Consider the following 7,972-nt stretch of genomic DNA (forward strand, 5'->3'; position numbering starts at 1 on the left):
AAACAGATTCAAAATCCATTTTCCTATTTCTCCAAGAGGGCGATGTTTCTGGGTAAACCTGATGAAATTTCCTTGGGGCATGGACCACTTAGCAATGGTGCCCCTGTCACTCATTTTCTTTCCTTTTCCACCAATTAGCCTCTGGCCTGAGAAAGTGGTCAGCAAGTAGAAATAATAGACATTAAAACAATCTTTTTTTTTTTTTTTTGAGACAAAGTCTCACTCTGCTGCCCGGCTCGAGTGCCATGACATCAGCCTAGCTCACAGCAACCTCAAACTCCTGGGCTCAAGCGATCCTCCTGCCTCAGCCTCCCGAGTAGCTGGGACTACAGGCATGCACCACCATGCCCAGCCAATTTTTTCTACATATTTTTAGTTGTCCGGCTAATTTCTTTCTATTTTTAGTAGAGACGGGGTCTCGCTCTTGCTCAGGCTGGTCTTGAACTCCTAACCTCGAGCAATCCTCCCACCTCGGCCTCCCAGAGTGCTAGGATTACAGGCATGAGCCACGACGCTGGCCTTAAAACAATCTTACAATGTCAGAAAATGTAGTTGGCCTTTTTTTTTTTGTAAAATAAGTGCATAAAAATACAGCATTAAGAATTTCTGATTTGTCTAGTGCTGTAAAAAAGCAGCTCAAGTTACAGCCTACATAGAATAGCAACTATGTAGCACACAAATATATGCCTGTATCAGTATATACCTGTTTTTTTGTTTTGTTTTGATTTTTAAGGTAGAGTCTTGCTCTGTCAGCCTGGGTATAGTGCAGTGACGTCATCCATAGCTCATTGCAACCTCTAACTCCTGGCCTCAAGCCATCCTCCTGCCTCAGTCTCTTGTGTGGCTGGGACTACTGGCATGCACCACCATGCCCTGCTAAGTTTTTCTATTTTTGGTATAGACGAGGTGCGGGGGGGAGGTCTTGCTCTTGCTCAGGCTGGCCTCAAACTCCTGACCTCAAATGATCCTCCTACCTCAGCCTCCCAGAGTGCTAGGATTACAGGCATCAGCCACTAGTCCTGGCTTATGAGTACTTACCTTTTGTTGTCAAAAATGTAGAAATATAATGTAATAAAAAAAAATCAAAATCATTCAGCCATGTTTATAAAGGCTATATTTCCTTTGCTTTGGATATGTTCATATATATGGAGATATATATATAATTCAAGCAATTTATATAAGGGTAATCACTGGGTTTTTTTGAAACTGGAAAGTCACAAGCCTCTTTTTTTTTTTTTTCATTTTCTCATCTCCAAAAGGGATGGTTGCAATTTCTCCCTGCATAATGGCCCAGGGGACATCGGAGCCCATAAGAGGGCATTATTCCTTACTGGGATACTAGCTCCCTGCTATTTAATGCATTGTCTGAAGAAAGGAAGGAGAACTTGTGCAAAGGGATAGATGGGCACTGCACAAAGTGGATGTTCCCCAGCCACTCCTGGCAGAGGGTGCAGCAAAGGGTGACACTGGCTGCCAGAGAGGAGTTGGAGAGATTGGTAGGGCACACTGACTCCAGTACTGTGTTTCCTGTCCCCTGCTCCCCTATTCTCTGGTGCCCAGCCTGCTTTTTTTCATAGAGTAAGGAGAGGGAAAACTGTTACCTTTCCTCCTGGTATTGGAGTGAATCTAGTTGTCATCTTTCAAAGCATGACTTCCCCTGCATTGTCTGCTACTAAGATCAGGGCTGTCATGGCGTTGGCCACTGTGGGCTGCATTAGGTGGTGTGGACCGATTGGAATGAGGTGAGGCAGTGGAGACAGAAATGAGGTTGTAGGAGTCAGGGGATCTTGAGCCCTTCTGTGGATGTGGATAGCCATGCTGGGCTTCTCCATTGAGCTTAGGGGGCCCACCTTCACCTTCTGGATCTGGAGAAGGCATTTTTTCCTTGCTGTTCTTACAACCACTTTAGACCCATCGGTCTGGAATCCTCCCAACCTGCCTGTAATCAGTGTTAGGGTGGGGACTCACAAGCAGCTCATGGCATGGGTTGGAGAAAGAATGCTCATGCCAGGAGTAGACTTGTAAGTAGTAAAAAGTTTATTTATTTTTCTAATAAAGAGAGAGATGGAGAGAGGAAAGGAGAAAGTGGCCAGGGCAGTCAAATGGAGCAGTGGACGTGCTGGGCTGCTGAAGAAAAGCTGCTTGGAGTTTTTAAAGGGTAATTTTTTTCCCTCTTTTTGGCAGACTGATAACAGAAGAGGCTGCAAAGCTGTCGCAGGTGCTCTTCTTTTTTGTTTTCTCTTCTCTGTGAGGCCACTTATCAAAGGTTCTTGAAATCTGGCCTGGCAAGAACTGAGATAGAGAGCTGGAGCCGGGAGCTCACACCTCTTTTGTCCCCTTTAGGGCTCTTCAAGGTTGTGGAAATGAATTCTTAGAGATAATGAATTAGGCAGCAGGTGTTTAATTCAACAAAACAAAGAGCAGTTGTGCTGTGAGTTTTCTCTTCAAAGGAACAATTATGTGTTATGAGTTTATTTTCTCTCTGTTCGATAGCTTATTTTTCCTCAGATAGCTCATTAGTAAGTCCACCTTTCACTCTGAGCCAGCTCATCCTTAAACGTGCTCTCATAGGCCCTGAGCGTCTAGGCCTGTTCAGAGCTAGCAGAATGTGGTACACGATCTAGGTCCTACTGTCCCTGTCCTGCACTCCAGGCCACAACCTTTGCTCGCTCCTTCTGCTCCCAGCTCTGCTTCTTGGCCCCTGCCTTGGGCTGCTCCACACGGTACCAGTCGCTGGTGGGTGCCAGGTCGGCGGGCTGCCCAGAGCCCAGGCCAGGGTGGCAACTCGGGAGGTGGTGGCACAGCCTCTGAGGCCGAGCACCCAGGGCAGCAGCGGGGCCGAGCCCACTGCGAGAGGTGCGTGTCCGGCTCTGGGCGCTCAGCTGGGGCGACCCCTGCAGATGGCAGCAGCCGTGGAGTCACTTGGTCAGGCTCTTGTTCTGGCGGCTGCCACCCATGGTGGAGCGTAGGCAAGGGGCCTGTGGGCCGTGCTCCAAAACCTGCGGGGCACCTCAGGGCTGCCGTGGCCAAGCTGCTAGTCCTGCTGGGCAAGGATGGCCTGGGCCACAGCATTGGCAGCCAGGCGGGGAGTGCTCAAGCAAGCTGCCTTGCACCTTCCAGAAAGAACTGGTTTGAGGCAGCTGCAGCTCAGAGGGTTTTGGTGAGTCCTAGACCAAGGCCGAGGGCAGGTGGGGGCAGGTCACACAGGGAGGGTGACTGCCACCACCTCCATGGTCATATCTGCCATCAAATTTTATTGATTTTATTTCAGCTATACATGACAAATAAACTCTGTGATCTAATGTACACAGTGGGGATGATAGTTAATACTGTATTGTGTACTTGAAATTTGCCAAAAGGGTAGATCTTAAATTTTCTTAATTCACACAAACAAACGGTAACTGTGTAGAGGTGATATATATGTTAATTATGAATGGTGGTGCTTATTTTACAATGTACATGAAGTTATATACCTTGAATATCTACAGTTTTTATAGGTTGATGTCTCAGTAAAGCTGTTATACAAGCATAATACAAGCATAATACACAAGCATCACTAGAGGACAGTCAATATTTTGTCCAAACTAACAGTTACCTTAAAAATCTCCATTCCCAGGGTATTGTGGATGTTTGATTTGACTCAGAGCTCAGATGAGCAATAAAACATATGTGCATGAAATTTGTACATGAAAGTTCACAGAAGTATAATTCCCAATAAACAAAAACAAAACAAAACAAAACCTACCCAATGTCCATAAACAGATTTTTAAAAATGTATTTCCATACAATGGAATATTCAAAAAGAATGAAATATATATACATGCAGAAATATAGATAAATCTTGAAAAAATTATGCTAAGTGAAAGAAGTCAGTCACAAAAGAGTGCATATTATTGGTATGGAATATCCAGAATAAGCAAATCTATAGAGACAGAAGGTAGATCAGTGGTTGCCTAATACCGGGGAGGGGAAGATTGTGGAGTGACTGCCACTGGATGTGAGGTTTATTTTTTTGATGATAAAAACATTCTGAAAGTACATGGTGGGATATTTTCACAGCTCTGTAAATACACTAAAAAATGATTGGCACACTTATAATTCATATATTATAAAACTTTACCTTTTTATCTCAAAAAGCTGCTAGAAAAAAATAAATTAAAAAGTAATTGCACATTGTGAAAACAAAAGTAACTTCTACCGTTCTATTAGCAGATTAGGATATTGAGCCCTCAGTTTTCAGCAGGCAGAGCAGAGTCTGGATCTGTGGTTGTCTTGGTCCATGAGAAGAAAAGGGCTGACAGTTGGGAAACATGAATCAATTAGCACAGTGATGTTCACCAGCCACTACCTGAGATCAGTTGAAAGCCCCATGTAAATTCTAAGGAGGAGAGGGTGAGAAAAGCGATAAAGGTACTCCACAGGATAGAGATTCTTTGTGTGGCTCAGGCCTCAGGAGAGCACCTGGGGAACAGACTGGTCCTATAAATGTGTTGAGCCCTCTCTTTGTGTCTGTACAGGATGAAAACCACAGAACCACTGGCCCAGATCCTAAGTTGAAAACTGAAAATACTAGAAAAGGCTAAAAAAACTTACAAAAAAGAGGATGTCACTTTATTATGAAGTGCACAAGAACAATATCCAGAATGTTTTGTTTTGTGGTGTCATTACTGCTCCACTTTTCAAAAATGCATATAGGAAAATATATATTTAAAAGCATTTGCAAGATTCAGCACAAGAAGTTGAGTTGGCCAATGCACTTGTGAGCTTTCACTTTAAGCTCTGCCCACCTGGATTTCCAAGAGCAGATTGTGATGGCCTAGAAAATACCCAAAAGGCAAGAGGTGCCATAGGACACACCTCTGTTTACTCTGTGAAGGTAAGACATAAGTTTATATACAACATTACTGAAGAAATGTTTCATCTCTAATGCTGCCATTGTGTGGGGGCCACTTTAGAGAGAATGACCAAAGTGTTGGCTGATCTCAGGTGCTTGATGACCATATCTGTGAATCTTAACCTGTGTCTCATGAAATAAAGGTAGATATAATGATAAATAAGAAAACAGTTCCCCCTGGATTTGAGGTATTACATGCTGTAAGGAAATATTTCCAAATCCCTGGAAGCCATTCTGTCTTTTTCCTGGACTAATATTTATATTCAGAGCCAGAGAGTCCTGCAAATAAACAAGAGAGTGGTGGTACTTCAAGGCTACTGAAGTTCAATATTCTAAACACAGAATTTATTCATACTCAGAAACATTTATTGTTTGCTTTAAGGAGTGATTGATTATGTTTGTGTATTTATTGTCCTTTATACAGCCCTTAGAGTAAGAGTCAGTATTATTATAGCTCTACATGACATTGATGACCAAATATTTAACTCTGTAAAACTATTGATGTTCTTCTTATGACTATTGAAGAACCTTGGCAAAGACAAGACAAAATACTCATTTAACTCCCACCCCAGTAAATTGTATGAGTCAGGGTTTAAACCCAGATTATTTGGCTGTCAAGAAATAACTCTTACTCAGATTACTGCACTAAGAAGGTTATGTATGTTCCCTTCATCCGGAAATGAGATTACAGTGGTGCTAACCACCAATATTGTTGCAGAATACTGCTGTGAGCTAAACTATGGGATTAAATACATAAATGAGAGATAAAACATCACAGGGTTCAGAGTAAACCATTATTTATTGTGATTATATTATGATTTTTAATAACAAGTGGAATAATAGTTGATGAGAATGTAGTCATTATTAAATTATACTCTACTATAAGATAAATATAAAAAGGTATATCCAAAATGCATGGAAATAAGTGCATTGAATAATTATTGGAGAGATTCATAGTGAGACTAGAGTTGAAAATGTAAAATTTTCAAAGCAAAAACTGCTGAAGGCCTTGACTTTTTTTCTCTTCTATCTGAAACCCAAATCATGATGTAACTTTTTTCTTAAATATGCCTTCCATTATTTCAATAGGAAAAATAATCTCAGCATCATCAACAAATAACAGAGTTGTTTTGTAAAAACAGGTAATGTCGCTATTAAGTACATAACACATCCAGCATTAGAGAAAAGATACATTCTTGTCACTGCCACTCACACACATAGTTTCTGTACAGCAATAGATTACTGTCTTCTATTAATAATTTCATTTAATTATCACTTACATGATGGCTCTATACTAACATTTTTATTTTCCTGAAAATAATCTATAATTTAAGTTGAGAAGATTAATTTCAGAATAAAAATGATACAGAATATATAAGTACAGGTTAAGTTTACCAAGATAAAACATTAACTCTCATCACTATGGATTAAGTTACATTACGAGAGGATAGGGTTCAATGTATGGTCTAGGCCTAGACTCTAGGGTCTCCAGCCTATTTCCAAGAGTCAGCCCTTGCTTCAAGAATTATTCTTTTGTCCTGAATGTATTTGGCAGTGGACAAGTTTTAAATCAAGAATAATCCCCTTTCTATACAGGTGCACTTACTCAGACTCCTGATAAGCCTCCTTCATTTACAGACTCTGCCTCTCAGGCTGAAACCTAAAATACTCACCTGACTCCTTCCTGATTTCAGGATTATGGTCTAAGTGAGACAGTTTTGTCAGGCAGTGTATGTGTGAAAGGGAGGCAGGAAAACCCTGGGATAGACTTGCCATTCTGTGACCTCATCTGCCCACAGAACTGCAATTATCATTTTATCTATACTGGTAATGATAGTGAACATTAATGGATCTGATTCTATTTCTGAAAAACTCTGTCAAGAATTACCCAAGTAATTGCAAGTTCCTAATCAGCATCTCCAAGGATGCCATTGGAGTGTTTGGAAGAGGCTCTTCCTTTTCCATGATCCTTGGAGGCAGACAGCGTGTCATGTGGAAGAGAGCAGAAAATGCTGAGGTTGGTCCAACCCAGGAGGGCCTGGCAGTGAAGCATGTGCTGTACAGCTGACTATGTGCTTCCCTAAGAAGGTCTTTTACTGAAAATTTAAAACTTAGTTAACTCCTGGGTTTCTGAGATGCCCCTGTATTTACAGTTCTGGGAAGAATAATGAGGTGTCATAAAGAAAGTGACAAGATGCACCAATGGGTTAGATGTAGAAGATTGAACATAACATTATAAATTTATACTAGAATCATTTAAGAATAATCAGCACAAATTAATTTTCCCATTGATTTGGAAAATGAAAGGACATGGAAATTTTCTAGAAAAATATTATTTACCAATATATACCCCTGTTTAGAAAGGAAGACTAAATGACATAATATTCATAGGAGCAGAAAAGTTTATAACAAATACAGATCCAGGATAAAGTATCTTAGCAAAGGAATTCTACAGTCATTTTAAATATCCCATAAATCAATGCTTTTAACTCAATTTGACAACATTACAATGGAAGTATTACTTCCAAATAAATTACAGAAATCGAATGAAACGTTGGTACCAAAAACTTCCAGATGTTGTACAAAATAGACTGTTACAGAAAAATCTCATCTCTGCCTACACATAGAAATATGTAAGATATAATACTAGTAAACAAATCCTAATTTATTATTAAAATATGTATACACATAAAATAGTAAAATTCAGTTATTCCTTAAATTCTAGAGCAATTAATTCAATAATAGGAAATTCAAAGATAAGTTTTATTATTTTTCATAGAAAGAAGAACAAGCACATGATTATGTTCACAGATGGAAAAATGTCTACTTCGCAGAATTTAACCTGCATTACTGATAATTTAAAACCATGAAAATTAGGCCTTAGTAGTTCTTTTCATATTTGACAAAATGGTTTTTTTCATACTCCTAAAAAACATGAGGCACACTTTATCAAAAAGTCCCAAAACAATAAATGTTGGCGTGGATGTGAAGAGATAGGAACACTCATGCACTGTTGGTGGGATTGCAAACTAGTGCAACCTCTGTGGAAAGCAATATGGAGATATCTTAAAGAGATAC

At 40.2% G+C, this 7,972-nt stretch overlaps 1 pseudogene; it reads right to left on the reverse strand.

Annotated features, from left to right (window-relative positions):
• Nucleotides 1-1,327: 1,327 nt before the first annotated feature.
• On the reverse strand, nucleotides 1,328-3,072 carry LOC105825954 (annotated as a pseudogene).
• Nucleotides 3,073-7,972: the final 4,900 nt, after the last annotated feature.

The sequence above is a fragment of the Propithecus coquereli genome, unplaced genomic scaffold (assembly GCF_000956105.1).
Source record: "Propithecus coquereli isolate 6110/MARCELLA unplaced genomic scaffold, Pcoq_1.0 Scaffold838, whole genome shotgun sequence".
In the NCBI taxonomy this organism is placed as follows: Eukaryota; Metazoa; Chordata; class Mammalia; order Primates; family Indriidae; genus Propithecus; species Propithecus coquereli.